Here is an 18,333-nt window from a genome sequence, read left to right as displayed (position 1 = left end):
TAGATTCGAGCCAGACGGAGTTGGATAATCGTGGAAAAGGCCTTATAGGGGATTAAATTGGAGCAAGACGAGGTAAGTCTCTTGTCTAATCTTGTGAGGGGGAAATTACCTCCTATGTGATTAAGATTAAATAATTGTTGCTAATTGTGGGGGCTATGTACGCACGAGGTGACGAGAGTCCGTACGTAGCTACTATTAATGCTAAAGTCTGGGTAGTTTAGGACTCAAAGCATGTATTACTTGTGTAAATTGTATTCTTTGATTAATTAATATTAATTGATATATATATATATGTGAATATATTGTGAATTGTTTGATAAAGATATTAAAGGTTGAAAATCTCATAGGCTTTATTTCTATTTAAATCAATTAATTATCAAAATAAATTGTTCTCCTCCCAAATTTATCATATAATAAACATACTGTCCTTCGGGAGGCATATAAGAAAATGTCCTCATTTCTTGTGGAGCGGGCCGAATGCCTCGGCAAGATAGATGTATCTATGGATCGCGCCGCACGTCCCTCAGCAGTGTACACGACACTCTGGATCGGGCCGTACGTCCTCGGCAGAAATCGTGCTTAATAATAATAATTACACGATACTTTAATAATTTATTTCAGCTTTAGAAGCTATTTAGTAAATTGGAAAATCCTTGGAATTTAATGAATTATTATTCTTGCTAGTTTATGGAATTAATTGTTACTCCTGTAAATGAGATTTAAATTGATAAATTGGAAACTATTTTAATTGAAGGAATTTAATTAATATATTGAGAATTGTTACATTTGAAGGAATTTGATTATCTCTGCTGATTAAACAAATTATTATAAATTCTGTAAATCATGATGATTTAAATATTCTAGTTTTATTTCAGTTATTGTTATTGACCCATAGTGAGTGTCAAAGTCGGCCATCTCGTCTCTACCACTTTGAGATTAGGCTTGATACTTACTGGGTACACGTTGTTTACGTACGCATACTATACTTGCTGCACTTGTTGTGCAGGATCTGAGACAGGTACTAGTGGAGGACCTATCATCACATACCCACGTCATCACGAGGCATAGTGGTAAGCTACCTTTCTGAGCCGTTCTGCAGCTACCAGTGTCTCTTCTTATATTTATATTCTGTCTATTTCATTTCAGACAATATTTGGAGTTTTGTGTAATCTACTAGATGCTCATGCACTTGTGACACCTGGTCTTGGCACACACATTAGTATAAATTGGTATTTTATTATCTTCTTGGAATAAAATTTTAACCAATGTATGTTTGACTTATTAGTTGGCTTGCTTAGCTGTAGTGTTGGGCGCCATCACGACCTATAGGCGAAATTGGGTCGTGACAGAGCTGGTTGGGCGGGTGATGTAACTGCTGGTGCTAGTGCTGTTGGTCGATAACTCTACTTTGGAGCCCCACTCAAATTCTTAGGACAATCTCTCTTGAAATGACCCAATTCTTCGCACTCGAAACAACCCCTCCTCTAACGGAACTGTTGCTCCTAATAACCTGAAGAATTACCTGTAGAAGCCTGAGCAGACGAGGCCTGATGAGAACTCTGCGTTGGTAGTGCACTGAATGAAGACTGGCCTGAGTAAGCATTGTAAAAATCGTGGCTAGCTGATACACCACGATGAACTGGACGACCAGCTTGAGCGTGTCTGTAAGAACAACCCCTACCACGGTAAAATTGACCCATTGAAGGAACACTGCTAAAATCATCGGAACCACGAGGCCTTTTAGACTCCCTTTCATCCCGCTCCTGGCTGCGAACCATCTCAATCTGACGAGCAATGTCAACAACCTCGTTGAAAGTAGCACCAGACACTTTCTCTCTAGTCATGAGTAATCGCAGCTGAAAAGTGAGGCCATCTATGAACCTCCTGATCTTTTCCTTGTTTGTAGGAATTAACTAGATAGCATGACGGGCCAATTATGAAAATCTCATCTCATATTGCGTCACGGACATATCACCCTGACGAAGCTGCTCAAACTGCTTGCGCAGCTTCTCTCTGCGAGACTGAGGTATGAACTTCTCCAGGAATAGACCGTAGAACTGCTGCCAGGTAAGGGGTGCTGCACCGACCGGCCTACACCTCTCATAAGACTCCCACCATCTGAAGGCAGCCCTAGAAAACTGAAAAGTAGTGAATGAGACCCCACTGGTCTCCAGAATACCCGTTGTTCGAAGCATCCGCTGACACTTATCTAGAAAACCCTGGGCATCCTCTGACTCAGCACCGCTATAAGATGGAGGTCGAAGCCTCTCAAATCTCTCAAGTCTCCTCTGCTCATCATTTTCCATAATAGGAACTACCGGGGACTGAGCAGCTGCAACCGGCTGGGCTGGGATGGTAGTGCCCCCGGTATCTGAAGTCCTTGTACTACCTGGTTTGGAGTATGAGTAACGGGGGTATGAGTACCTCTCCCGGCCTGAGAAGCGGCAGGTGTGGCCTGAGCCGAAACCACCTGAGCCAGACCAGTGCAAGCTACCAATATCTGGGCCAAAGTCTCCTGAAGGCCTGGAATCTTAATGGGCACAGCTGGTGCCTGAGCTGATCCTGTCGGCTCACCTATATCTGGAATCTGCTCCTGAGCAACTAGTGGTACTACAAGTGTTGTTCCAAATGTGGTACGAGCTATACCTTGACCTCTACCTCGATCCCAGCCTCTACCACGGCCCCAGCCTCTCGCGACCCTAACTGGTGGCTGACCGTCCGATCTGGTAGTAAATGTTCTCACCATATGTGAGAGAATAGAATAAAATAAATTTAGTTTCAAGAATCAACAATTTCATAAGACGGAATACAAGAAAGTGAAGTTTTCCTACGATTTCTGCAGCCTCTCGAAGATAAGTACAGACGCCTCCGTACCGATCCGCAAGGCTCTACTAAACCCGCTCATGACTCGTGAGACCTATGTAACCTAGGATCTGTTACCAACTTGTCACGACCCAAAATCTTAACCTGTCGTGATGGCGCCTATCTCAGTACTAGGCAAGCCGGCAACATTAATAACCCACAATTTCCTTTAAATAAAAACAATGTAACGTTTAATACAATACTAAAAATCTAGCAATTTCCGATACAACACTCCCAAAACCTGGTGTCACAGAGTACATGAGCATCTAATATGAGTATAAGTCTAGAAAATACGGTCTATAATAGTCTGAGACCAAACAAAGTAAACAAGGAGATAGAGAAGGAGAGACAAGGTCTGCGGAACACGACAGCTAACTCAAAATCTCCTGAAAATCAACTGCGCAAAATGATCAACACCCGCTATATTCAGGAACACCTGGATCTGCACACGAAATGCAGGGTGTAGTATGAGTACAACCAACTCGGCAAGTAACAATAATAACTAAGGAACTGAAGATAATGACGAGCTACACAGTCATAGTTCACTTTCAGTAGTTCTAGCAAAGAATATACATACTTACAAATCCGGTAGTTTAAGTCAAATCATTTTTATACAGTTCAATTTCAAGTAATCCGGATATAAATTCTTTCATAGATTTTACAACAATGACAGATAGCAACCAAGTGCAATAATAAATGTAAAGCAAGTACAACCTCTTATGTAACAATCACTCAACTTATCGCAACAACTCAACCACTCGGCTCTCAGCCTTCAGCACTCATACTCAATGGGTACACGCGCTCATTGGGGGGGGGGTGTACAGACTCCGGAGGGGCTCCTACATCCCAAGCGCCATAATCTGCATGGACAACTCACGTGATGTACAGACAACTCACGTGCTGCACGGACAACTCACGTGTTGCACGGACAACTCACGTGTTGCACGGACAACTAACATGCTATAATATCCTGCACGGACAACTCACGTGCCATAATATCCTTACCTCACCGATAGGCCCTCGGCCTTACTCAGTCCTCAACCTCTCAAGTCCCTCGAGCTCTCAGAAATCACAACGATCATCCCAAACAAAGATAATATAGTATATCAACAAATATCCAGAAAGACTGAGGTATAATACGCAAGAAAAATCATGATTGAGTACAAGACAATAATTAGCAAATAATTCAACAAGTACACGACCTCTACGGGTCTTAACAGTACTATAACATAGCCTAAGCATGATTTCTAACATGATTTATAGTCAAATTTCTTCAACATATAGAGATCATATAGCTAACAATAAATTATTCAACTTTACAGTTTCCCGGGACGGACCAAGTCACAATCCCCTCGGTGCACGCCCGAAGTTATAGAATATGAACGCACATCCTACCACGAGTCCAACCATATAAATTTCACCAAAATCCAACATCAACTCGGCCCTCAAATCTTCAATTAAAGTCTATGAAGATTTCTACCATTTTCAACCCAATCCTTACCCATTTGAACTTAACAATCCTTCCACAACCTTATTGGTATGTATACATAATACTCTTATACCCATGAATCATACTATTAATCATCCATCTTTACTCCAAACCCAAAATTGAAGAATTGAGGAAAGAAATTCTTGCCTCTTTGAAGCCCTAGCAAGATCCTTGTGAAATCTTCAAACCTTGAACAAGAATTGATGGATAAATGACTAAGTCTTCACTTTCTCTCTTTAAAATGCTCTCACCTCTCTCTAAAATATTAGATTTTGGCTAAAAATGAGCTTCAAGGGCTATAAATCGAAGTTGGGTCGGGTCAAAAATTAGAAAGAATGGAAGCTTCGACGCAGTTATGCGGTCGCATAACAGGTATGCGGTCCGCATACCGGCGGCATAATTTGGCCTCCAAAGCTGAACGTTACTGACCCGGTGTGCGGTGCATTATGCGGTCCGCATACTTGTTCTGCGGTCACATAATGCACTGCAAAATAGGTCTGCGGTCGCATTGTGCACCGCAGATTTTTCTCAAATCTTGCCCCTCTCCTGCTCCACTTTGCGACCATTATGCGGTCCGCATAGTGATTCTGCGACCGCATAGTGGTCGCATAAGTGACCTTTTTCCGATAAAATTTTCCTTTACACATCGGTGCATTGTTAAACCCAAAAAGTTCGAGCCGCGGCGAGCTTGTACTAATTGATCTACCTCGGCACCACCAAACCTTAATTTCCTTAGCAAAATTTCTCTGGGGTCGTTACACAAAAGTTAACATCCGGTCAACCTTTTCAACTTAAATTCTAAACCTTAGATCTAAGCGCTCTAAATCATTTCAAAACCTCACCGCCCAAACCAATTACCCCGGCAAGCCAAATAACAACTGTAATTCACAATTTGAGCAGTAAATAGGGGAACGAGATTGCAATAGTCAAAACGACCGATCGGGTCGTTACACTTACCAACCTCTAGCAATTAATCATAGACTTGCCAAAACTAGCCAAACACATATAAATATTGAAAACCCAAATAAACAAGATTTTTTCTCTCCAAGAAACACACGAAAATATCTCCATCAGCAACATTAAATGCAAGATTGAAAGAAAATTTCATGGATGAGGTAACAAACAAGGTGATACAATACAAAAATATATATATAGAAGATTCCAAAAATTTAAGCAAAAGGGGAACTTTTTTAATAGGTATGGTTGGAATTCATTGAAAACATATAGATGAGTCAATATATAAATTTTGAGGGAGATTTGAGGTGATTAGGACTGATTTGGTATCAGAATTCGTAGTTAAAATCGAGTTCAAAAAATTCTTTCGCGACATATGTATCAAATATGTACCACGCATGTATCACACACACATGTGTATATGGATATACATGTGATACACATTTGATACAAATATGATATATATGTTATACACAAATGATACAAATACAAAAATTATTTTTTCATGTTTCATCTTCTACTTTGAAATTTCAATTCAAACTACCTCAAAACTCCGCCAAATCATTCCAAAGTTGAGATTCAATCTCCTTAAGATGTACCCAATATATTCTAATAACACACATTTAAAAGAAAGCAAAAATTTGACCTTTATTTTGGCAACAATTAGCTAATTGACTAATATTAAAAATATATTATGAATTGACTAATTTTTGTAATAAGCTACTTATAAATGGAGATGGCATGGAGTTCCTATTATGTAGTACTAGTAGTCGTAACCGCGTGATGCGCGGTCAATATTTAAAAATATTAATTTATTTCAATTGTGATCGGGTTTGTTTGAACATTAGATCGTATTGCTTTAATAAATTTCAATTGTCATTTTATTTGTCAATACTATATACCTAATAATAAAATCTCTATTAAATTAAAGAATACTTATATAGTCATGAAATAACTTTTTTGTTATGTATTTTTCTTTATTATATTATCCAATGTTTAGTATTACCACATTGTTAATAGAAATTTTTATTAGCATATTATTTTATTTAATATTTTTGTCTGCTACTCTCATATATATATATATATAATATAATAAAAGGAGAGGCAAAAGTACAATATTAAGACAAGTGGCATAACCACAAAAAGCCAAGTGGCATTAGGACAAAACAAACTACCTTTCTAACTAAAAAACCTTTCGAATTTTAAATTTTGAATTAATTGGTTGTTACTCTATTTGAATTAATAAATATGCATATATTATAATTATCTATAATAAAAAAAATGAAAAAATATATATATTAAAAAAAAATCCATTTTAAATTGGGGAGTAGTTTCAAGTTGAACTTTTAAAATTATTTTAAAATAAAAAATAAAATTAGCTATAATAAAAAATGAAAATATATAATAAAAAACCTACACATTCACATTGGAGAACAGTTTCAAGTTGGAGTTTTAAAAATATTTTAAAATAAAAAACGAAAATAAAAATCTATATTTATATTCTATATATATAATAAAAGGAGAGAAAAAAGCATAATATTAAGACAAATGGTATAACCACAAAAAGCCAAGTGGCATTAGAACAAAACAAACTACCTTTCTAACTAAAAAACCTTTTGAATTTTAAATTTTGAATTAATTGGTTGGTTACTCTATTTGACTTAATAAATATACATATCTTATAATTAGCTATAATAAAAAAAAATGAAAATATATATATTAAAAAAATTCTCATTCAAATTGGGGAGTAGTTTCAAGTTGAAGTTTTAAAATTATTTTAAATTAAAAAAACAAAAATAAGAAAAAATAAATTAGCTATAATAAAAAACGAAAATATATAATAAAAAACCTACCCATTCACATTGGGGAGCAGTTTCAAGTTGGAGTTTTAAAAATATTTTAAAATAAAAAATAAAAACTTTCAATTGAAATTGGGGAGTAGTTTCAAGTTAGAGTTATAAAATAATTTTAAAATATAAAAAAACAAAAATAAAGAAATAAAAAACTTTCAATTTAATTTGTGGAGTAGTTTCTTCCTAATATAAGAGTCTATATAAATAAATATTTTATATTATATATATAAAAAAGAAGTAAATAATTAAATGATGCCAAGTGGTATAACCATAAGACGACAAGTGTAGATTTTTAGGAGAAAGCTCCAACAAAGTTGGAGTTTTAAAATTATTTTTAAATAAAAAAATAAAAATTACCAATTCAAATTGAGAATTAGTTTCAAGTTGGATTTTTAAGTCAAAATAAACTTCTTTTCTAACTAAAATAACCTTTTGAATTTTAAATTTTGAATTAATTGGTTATTCTATTTGAATGATATAAATATAGATATCTTATAATTAGCTATAATAAAAAAATAAAGATATAAAAATCAAATACCCATTCAAATTAGGGAGTAGTTTCAAGTTGGGATTTCAAAATTATTTTACAATAAAAAACGAAATTAAAAATAAAATAAAATTGCCAATTCAAATTGGGAAGTAGTTTTAGTTTGGAGTTTTAAGACAAAATAAACTACATTTCTAACTAAAAAATATTTTGAATTTTTAAATTTTAAATTAATTGGTTACTCTATTTGTATTAAAAAAATATTATAATTAGCTACAATAAGGAAAACAAAAAAAATCTACCCATTCAAATTGGGGAGTAGTTTCAAGTTGGAGTTATAGAATACTTTATTAAAAAAAATACCAATTCAAATTAGGGTATAGTTTTAACTTGGAGTTTTAAAATAATTAAAAAGAAAAGAAAGAAATAAAAAAAAAATTCAATTCAAATTGGGTAGTAGTTTTTTCCTAATATAGTAGTCTCTCTCTCTCTCTCTCTCTATATATATATATATATATATATATAAAATTAGTTAAAAATTTAAATTGAATTAAAAATAATTATACATATTGGTAGTTTGTTTTATAAAAATAATAAAAGGCCTTATATCTTTATACTTTTTATGAATTTAAAATTATAATTTAGTAAAAATATTACATTATAAAAAATTTCAGTAAATTCCAAAATAAGAAAACTAATCAAATATTACAGTAGAAAAGAATGTACGAAAAGATGGGAATGAAGACAATTTTATGATATTTATAGACTTAATTAATAAATAATAAATAACACTCAATAAAATTATTGATAAATTTAGACAATTGAATAATTTTGAACATTATAACATAAGTTTTAAAAAAATATATTTTTAGAGTAATAAATATATATATCTATATTATAATAAAAGAGAATTAATTTCAAAATATAAAAATAATTGACAAGTTAATAAAAAGTCATATTAGTAAATATATAGTACTAAGTACTTGCTAATTTAATAATTTAATAATAATAAAGAATAATAAGGAACAAATAATTTATTAAATTACTATTTAATGTGTATTCTTTTGTTTTGTATAGATTTTTTAATATCTCTGTACACTACATGAAATAATAAAATAATAACTAATATTTATTAAAATAATTTAATATATTAGATCATAACTTTATAAAATTAATATTATGTTAAATTATCCGCGCATCGCGCGGGTTCTAACACTTGTATTATTAAAAGGAGAGAAAAAAGCCCTTTCCTTAAGCCAAGTGGCATCATAGAAAAAAGCCACATGGCATAAGTAGTTAATAATTAGTTATTTAGTTAATAATTAGTTATTGGTTATTGTTTTTAAATTTAAATATCTATAAAATAATAAAATAAAATATTTTATAATAAAAAACGAAAAAAAAACTGTCCATTCAAATTTATATATCTATATATTATTAAAAGGAGAGGAAAAAGCCTGTCCTCAAGCCAAGTGACATCAAAATATTAAGCCAATTGATAAATTAATAAAAAGTCATATTAGTAAATATATAATACTAAGTACTTACAAATTTAATAATAACAAAGAATAAAAAAGGAACAAACAATTAGTATTTGATTACTATATAGTGTATTTTTGATTTTGTATAGATTTTATTATATTTCTGTACATTAAATTACATAATAAATTAACAACTAATATTTATTAAAATAACATAATAAAATATTAAATTATAATTTTATATAATTAATATTCTGTCAAATTATTCGTACACGGTTAACACTAGTTTTGATATAATAGAAGATACAGTATATATTTTATTACTCTCAATGTCAATGCATATAGAGATCCGAGCCTAGAAACATGGATATAAGCTTTCAAAAACAAGTGAAACGCCCCTCAAGTTTTATACATAGGAGAAAAGCAAAGAGAGTCAGAGAAGGCAAATAGCAATGGTGAAAGATCTGAGCAACGATCAAATATCCTCCATGAAGGAGGCATTCACTCTCTTTGACACCGACGGCGACGGCAAAATTGCTCCATCGGAGCTAGGGATCCTAATGAGATCACTCGGTGGTAACCCGACCCAAGCTCAACTCAAATCAATAATCGCCGAGGAAAAACTCACCTCGCCGTTCGATTTCAACCGATTTTAGACCTCATGTCAAAACACCTCAAACCGGAGCCATTTGATCGCCAATTGCGCGACGCGTTCAAGGTCCTTGATAAAGACGACACTGGTTTCGTCGTCGTTTTGGATCTAAAGCATATTTTAACGAGTATTGGTGAGAAGCTTGAGCCTGCGGAATTTGATGAGTGGATCCGAGAAGTTGTTGTTGGATCAGATGGGAAGATCCGGTATGAGGATTTCATTGCTAGGATGGTTGCCAAGTGATATTTGCATGTGAGTCCTTCTATCTTTTAGCATTTGATGAAACCCCCCCTGAAAGTTTTATACTTGCAGAGTTTGTTCCAATATTTTCTTTAAGCTTGTTATTCATGTTGTTTGCGTGGGTTATATATACCAGTTTGTGTAAATTCAAAAATATTGCAGTGCAAAAATATTGCTTAACTAATTTCCTTTCCTATAATGATAGGAATAGGAAAGCATGTCAACCAGGGAAAGCATTGTCTATATATATTTTTGCCCAAAGTTGCTCCTCAGTATTACTACTCTCTCATTCTCTATACAGTATATTTCTCTTTCTCTGCCTATATTTTTTTTTCTCTTCCCAAAGTTGCTTCTCAGTTCTCTCATTCTCTCTCTATATATTTTTCTCTGCTCAAAGTTTTCATTCTCCAATGGCTTGCTCCCAGCAGAGTAATTTCAAGAAAAAGGAAATATGGAAAAGAGAATTGTGTGAAGAAATTAAACAAGCCAAGTTGATGTTACAAGGCCAAAGAGAAAACATAAAAAGGACTTTGGATCTAGAAACAGAAAGAGAAATTTCACTGCCGATGGGTGAAGAATTTGATAAACAACAAATAAACAAGAAAAAACAGACATGGGAAAAGGAATTGTGTGAAGAGTTAAAAAAGCCAAGTTGAAGTTACAAGGCCAAAGAAAAAACATAAAAGAGATCGAAAAAGCCAAGTCGAAGAAGCGTTTCTAGTGTTTATTCTTTTCTTAAACTCTGTATAGTTTAGGAGTTGTTTAATTTTCTTATCTACCAATTTTAAATGATGAATCCAAATTTGATTAATACTTGTCAGATTTGATGGTGTGTTGTAGTATTTGTTTGATGTGTATTCAAGTTTACTGCTATTCTATATCATTATAAGTCAAATAATCATATTATTATAAGTCAAATAGAGCTAATGCTGAATTGGTTGATTCATGATTGAGCCACTTTAACAAGGCGTATGTTGGATTAGTGCAACATTCTTCCGTTAACATGATCACTTATCTGGTTTGGTCTATAAGATTCTTTCGTAGCTTTACCAATGCATTATTGTTGTCAATTGTATTTCACATACAATACTATATATATATATATATATATATATATATATATATTTTGGAGTATTTTTTAGGAGATTTTGATCAAAACAATGGGGAGCTGACATTCTTTGAATTGCGTACTAAGAGCAGCAATCGTCCAGGCGGGTGATCTTTTTGTTTCTGTAAATTTGTGACTATATAATCATGTTTAAGTTTGTAAAATGACAAAGGTTAAAAATTCAACTGAATTACCGTTTAGGACATCTGAATAATATTTGGTAAATATGACAACTTCGAGGTGTCACCTTTAAAGAAATGGTTCAATATAACCGACCTTCTACACTTTGGTTAGAAGAAAATGGTTGATCAAAGATATTTTGTATTTTACTTTTAGATTTCTTGCGTGTGTTAATTAAGATCTCTTTAAAATTAGACTAAATTTTAATGAGTCTCAAAATAAATTGATACCGTGACCTTATTTATGGATTTGGTGAATATTCAAACCTCTCAAACGAAATGGACTTGTATTCAAAATACACTTAAATTGTTTAAAAAGAAATGAAGAAAAGAGAATAATTCTGCAAGTTATTTATGATATTTGGAAAACCTCATCTTCGTACTTCACCGTGAATAAAATTGCAGTGCAAAAATTGAGTCCTTCTATCTTTTAGCATTTGATGAAACCCCCCCTGAAAGTTTTATACTTGGTTCCAATATTTTCTTTAAGCTTCTTATTCATGTTATTTGCGTGGGTTATGTATACCAGTTGGTGTAAATTCAACACTAATGTACTCGTTAAGGTGCGTGCTTCACATTATTGTTTCTGAAGAATAACAAAAAATAATAATGATATCTTCGATAATTAGAATCGATGTTATATTCGCATAATTAAGACTGCTGGTACCTACTCCGCACTTTCATATACGGAAAGCAAAAAGATAGAGGAAATAAGTGTTATCGTACTTGTGCATGTATTTGGTAGAATAGTCAAGAAGCACACAAACTAGCTCCGAGACTACCTGTATCCTGAAAGAAGAGTGTGACAACTAGATGAGCCTGAACTAAACTTCTTTTGAACTATGAGGTGAAAGTTGTATAACGTAACCCCCCCTCCCCCCTTTTTTTTTCCTTCTCCTATATCCATCTTTCCCCTTATAGGATTGATTCTCAAGTTGGAAAATGGAGAGATGAACTTCATCTTAAGAGTTGCATTGTTATCCTTCTACTCATGTGATGTTGCGAAATGAAGCAAGAATGTCGTTCTCCTTAATACATATGCAGCTTCTTTTCTTGTGCGTGACCATTAGGAGAACAACTTTAGATAGTATGCATCTGTTTGGTTTTTTTGAAGTATTACATATTAGTGAAGAGGGAAATTTTAGCGTGTGAGGAGGATTCATCCTATGAGCTGCATGGTTGTCCTGCAACTCATGTGGCTTAGTTATATGAAGCTAGAGTGATGTTCTCCTTAATACATCTGAAATTCAATATGTTGTATGCGGACGTTAAGGGAACCACATTTTAAAAAAAAGAAAAGAAAAGAAGAACAATAACTTTAAATGGCTTCTACTTGAATCTTTTAAGGTTATGCATTTTAAGTAAGGAATTATGTGAAGAGTTAAAAAAAGCCAAGTTGAAGTTACAAAGCCAAAGAAAAAACATAAAAGAGAGTTTCGATTTGGAAACAGAAAGAGAAATTTCAATGCTGATGGGTGAAGAATTTGATGAACAACAAATCTAACAAGAAAAAAAGATATGAAAAAAGAATTACGTGAAGAGATCGAAAAAGCAAGTCGAAGAAGCGTTTCTAGTGTTTATTCTTTTCTTAAACCCTGCATAGTTTAGGAGTTGTTTAATTTTCTTATCTATCAATTTTAAATGAAGAATCAAAATTTGATTAATACTTGTCAGATTTGATGGTGTGTAGTAGTCTTTGTTTAATGTGTATTCAAGTTTACTACTATTCTATATCACTAGCGTTAGTGTACGTGCGTTGCACGTATACATTAAACGTATACAAGAAGAAAAAGTTGTTGAAAATTAGCAATTGCAGTTAAAATAAATGCAATATATGTTTAAATAATTAAAATTAATTTACATTGACACAATAGTTAAACTCAATATGTTTTGAAACATGCAAAGATGATGAATTTAGTTGTATTAGTTATATAGTATTTGTAATTATTATTAATTTATTATATCAAATATAAACATCTTATGTTGTCGTATTCACCTAACATCTCTTCATAGATGCTACATTTATAATGTTATTATATAACAAGATAATTAATTTTAAAAGGCAAGTAATGAATATAAGGAAATAATGAAGATTTTAATATTAATTGTAAATTTTGGACAATCGATCTTTTTAACAGAATTAAGAGCACACTCTTTCCATTCATATAAAACAGAGTATAAAACCTTTATGCTAGTTACAATCATGTAATTTATCAATTAGTTTTTTACTTTTCTGGAAAGTAAGGAAAATAATATTTAATTTCAATCATGTAGAGAATGAAGTTACGCTACTTTTATAATAAAAGAGTTTAAAAGTTTTAAAATGTGACATGCTCTTTATTTTCATTCATTGTCCTTTCTCGGATTGATTTCAAACATATTTTATCGATGCTAAATATTTTTTATTGGAGTTTTACACTTCTATAATAGTATATATAAATAAACATTATTTCTGAAACTTTTAGTTTTAAATCATCTCAAATTTTGAATATTGAAATGTATTTATATTTCTGTGAAATAAAACTTTTATTTCCAATTTGTTCAAATAAAAAAATTATATATGATGAAATATTAATTAATATTTAAGTATTAAATTTTAGAAGATCCTACATATTTGTTCACATAATAATCAGCAAGTTGTAATTTTAGCTAAGAAAAAATTTGTTTTTAAAGTGTTCAGATGAGAAAAGAATTTATAAAATTAAAATTTAAGTGATTTTAAAATCATATACGTTAGGAATCTTGCGTATAATATAAATAAGAAACAATTTACTTAGCTATATTTTATTTTTATTTTAAAATTTTAAATATTACAAAAATGATTAAATATTTTTTTTTGGCGTGCCCTCTATCGACGCGTATAAAATTATAAAAATATAAGCCCTTCAAAATATAATTTTGAAACTTTAATGTTCTATTATGTATCCTGTTCTTTTATATTAATTTCGTATCAAAAAGATCGTCGAGGTACCATGTATCATAGGCAAATCAACTACAAAAAGAATAAAAATTAGCGATGGATAAATTCATCACTAATCCTATTCAATGACTAATTAGTAACTGATTATAAAAATTATCATCTACAAGATGAATTTCGTAACTAATTCATGTTTTGTAAAGTTAAATTAGGTAATAAACTTTCTTAGTAATAATATTAGTTTTTTTTTTACCAAAAAAATAAAATTCATTTTCCATCTATTTAACAGGAGTGTGCATTGAGGTAATTTACGTTTTTCTATAAATTAAATTATGGTAATTAATTTTTCATCATAAATTAATAACTTGTATTTTTCCAGCAGTAATTATTATTTAAAACACAATGCTGTAGTAAATTTTAAAAATAGAAATAAACGAATTTAACAACAAAGCTTCTAAAAATACTTATGATTTTAAATTTTAAAAAACAACAAATAAATCATATAAAAGGAAAATAAAGAGGCAAAAATGGTGTTTGTGATTAAACAAAAAGGACAAAGAACAAAAATATTACACAAGATCGTGAAATTTCCTTGTTCGAAAGTCGAAACCAGCAAAAATAATTCTCCTACTTTTTTCTATTCTGTTATGTCTTTAATATTTTGTATCCTTATTAGGAGAAGATATTAAACAATGAATTATATTAGAAAAAATTTCTTTGATTTACAACTCCTAAATATTAGGAAAGTTTTTTGATTTTACAATTTTAGCCAATGTAAAATATATTTTAAAGGATAAAAAAGACGAACGACATTTCGTTAAGTGCCTTCGTGTTTTTAATATAGTATAGATTATAAGTCAAATAATCATATTATTATAAGTCAAATAGAGTTAATGCTAAAGTGGTTGATTCATGATTGAGCCCACTTTGACAAGGCAACATTCTTCCATTAACACGGTCACTTATCTCGTTTGGTCTATAAGATTCTTTCGTAGCTTTAAGAATCAATGCATTAATGTTGTCAATTATATTTCACATACAATATTATATATATTTTATTTTTGGAGTATTTTTCAGGAGATTTTAATCAAAACAAGGGGGAGCTAGCATTCTTTGAATTGCGTACTAAGAGCTGAATCTTTCAGGCGGGCGAACTTTTTGTTTCTGAAATTTTATGACTCTATATAATCATCTTTAAGTTTGTAAAAAGACAAAAGTTAAAAATTCAACTGAATTACCATTTAGGATTTCTGAATAATATTTGGTAAACATGACAACTTCGAGGTGTCACCTTTAAAGAAATGATTCAATATGACCTTCTACGCTTTGCTTAGAAGAAAATGGCCGATCAAAGAAATTTTGTATTTTACTTTTAGATATAAGAATTATAAAATTCTGGAAAAAAAGTGAATTTTTTTTTGTAAGTGAAAATGCTATTTGAAAATTAGAGTTGTGTTTAGACATGAATATAATTTTGAGTTGTTTTTGAAGTTTTGTGAGTGAAAATTTTGAAAAATAGTTTTTTGGAGTTTTTAAATTTTTTGAAAAATTACAAAATTCATCTTCAAGTGAAAATTTAAAATTTTATGGCCAAACACTGATTTCGAAAAAAGTGAAAATTTTTCGAAAAAAAATAAAAATTTTCCTATGTCCAAACGGGCTCTTAGTCAAACATAACTCCAGAATATGAAAATTTGTCGAAGACAATTGTAAATGGGTAACACGACTTTTTGTTGATATTAGTTATATTATTGAAGTTTTATGCTTTGCTCACCATAATTATTAAATTATTTTATTTGATCGGTTTGTCTATATAAATCCAAAAGACGAATAACCGAACCAAAACTCAAAAGAGATCAAGTCAAAGTCCAAAGCAATATGGCCAGAGGCGAACCAAGGATTTGATAGTTATGGGTGCCACTATTTTAATGCAAACCGATCACTAGTGAAGGAGATTGAATTAGAGTGTACATTTAGTCGATTTAATTGAGGATATCACCTGTAAGAGAATTGACTTGCCTCCCAGTGTGAGACACTTAACAATCCCTATAGGATTAAACATGGTTCAAACTATGTTCATGTTACAACCGTTTCTAAGAGGAGCCTAGTGAATTTTGCCCTAAAACTTGAAAAGCTTTTTAAGATCACTTGGTTAACCCTCGTTGTAATATTTGCTTTCTGGTAAGTCATAATTATCACAATTTCAATTGATACAATTTGACAAGAGTGTGTTGCTCTAGTGGTGATCACCCTCCACTTCCAACTAAGAGGTTGTGAGTTCGAGTCACCCCAAGAGCAAGGTGGGGAGTTCTTGGAGGGAGGGAGCCGAGCGTCTATCGGAAACAACCTCTCTACCCAGGGCAGGGGTAAGGTCTGCGTACACACTAGCCTTCCCAGACTCCACTAGTGTGATTATACTGGGTTGTTGTTGTTCAATTGATACAATTAATATCCTATTTAATTTTGATCACTAGTTGAGTGAAATATGCCCAAAATATCCTCTACTTTCATAAACCCTAGTTAACTATAGTGGAACCTAGGGTTTGTTAACTCCCTTCAAACTGAAGCTACAATTCAGTCTCATCTTCACCATGGGTCGTATGCACAGTCGCGGGTTCATTTCTTTTGCCATTCTTCCTCAATTTCTCCATATTTCTACTTAAAGAATCACTCTAATTTTTTCAGTAAAGGTATATCAGCTTCAGCTCTTCCTTACAAGAGAACTCCTCCCAGTTGGCTTAAGATCTCCGCTCCAGATGTAATTTATCTACTTTTTTTTAAATATAGAAACAAGTAAGTATATTAAGATTCATATATGCTTATGTTTCCATTAATTTTTAGGTTGAGGAAAATATCTGCAAGTTTGCAAAAAAAAAAGGATTGACACCTTCACAAATTGGTGTGATCCTTCGTGATTCTCACGGAATTGCTCAAGTCAAAGAGTGTCACAGGTAGCAAGATTTTGTATCCTTAAAGCTCACGGCATTACCGTTTATATTTATATTCTTTTCAAATTATTAATGCTGCAAGAAATTCAACTGCAATTACATTTCGGTAAAATCTGGTTTACCATATCAATTAATTATCTATTTGGACAAAATGTGCCCCAATAGAGTGGTATATGTGTGCATAAAATCTAATATGCGATTACTACTTCTCGATTTGAACAAAATGTGCCCCAATGGAGTGAAATATATAAATAGCTCATATTGACAGCTCTAACCAGCTTGGAATCAAGTTACAGTTGATTGATATAACATGTGAAATATTTTGGGCAATTGGATAGGGCTTGCTCCCGAGATTCCAGAGGATCTATACCACCTAATTAAGAAGGCAGTAGCCATTAAGAAGCATTTGGAGAGGAACAGGAAGGACAAGGATTCGAAGTTCCGCTTGATTTTGGTGGAGAGTAGGATTCACCGTTTGGCTCGCTATTACAAGAAGGCTAAGAAGCTTCCACCAGTCTGGAAATAGTAAGTCATTTTCTCTCTCCGTCTCTTAACAATTTTACTTGGAAAAAGCTATATGTCTAAAAAATTTGTGTCCAAAATATCCAGAATAATTATTTATATCCATTATACCCTTTTGTGGAGAGAACGAGTGAGCTAGTCAAAGTTTTAAATTTCTATCTCTTATTGTCAAATCGCTTAAAAAGTTAAAAAGTGCTATAAACAAAAATGTTCCTATACTATGGTGACACCACTAGAATTGACTATAGCTTTCTTTTAACTCTATTTTTTCACATCACTACTTTTTTGCATTACCACTTGCAGTATATTTCACCTCATATGTGGTCAAACCAGCACATGAACGGCTGCAACATCAAGAAAATAGTACAAAAATGATGAAATATTTAGATCACACAAAAGGAAATTTTTTATTCTGAGTGAGTCTCAACCCACAAAAGGTGTGATAGGGTTCATTCTATTTTTGACACATGGATGGTGGGCCCATTTGTCTACTTTTATAAATGAAATAAAATAAACAAGGAAAAAAAGATAAAATAGTGCATAGTAACAAAAGAAATGGATCGAAAGAGTAGAGAATGCTATTTTCCCTCCTCAATAAGGATCTCTGCTGATCACATCTAAACCAAGCACAAATACATTTG

The 18,333-nt window shown here is 32.0% G+C and overlaps 2 pseudogenes; both read left to right on the top strand.

Moving 5' to 3' along the window:
• The first annotated feature begins 9,489 nt into the window (after positions 1-9,489).
• Positions 9,490-10,840, top strand: LOC104113958 (probable calcium-binding protein CML13; annotated as a pseudogene).
• Positions 10,841-16,754: 5,914 nt separating this feature from the next.
• LOC104113960 (small ribosomal subunit protein uS15-like) lies at positions 16,755-17,772 on the top strand (annotated as a pseudogene).
• Positions 17,773-18,333: the final 561 nt, after the last annotated feature.

The sequence above is a fragment of the Nicotiana tomentosiformis genome, chromosome 11, assembly GCF_000390325.3.
Source record: "Nicotiana tomentosiformis chromosome 11, ASM39032v3, whole genome shotgun sequence".
NCBI lineage: Eukaryota > Viridiplantae > Streptophyta > Magnoliopsida > Solanales > Solanaceae > Nicotiana > Nicotiana tomentosiformis.
This window is presented reverse-complemented; position numbering and strand designations above follow the sequence as displayed.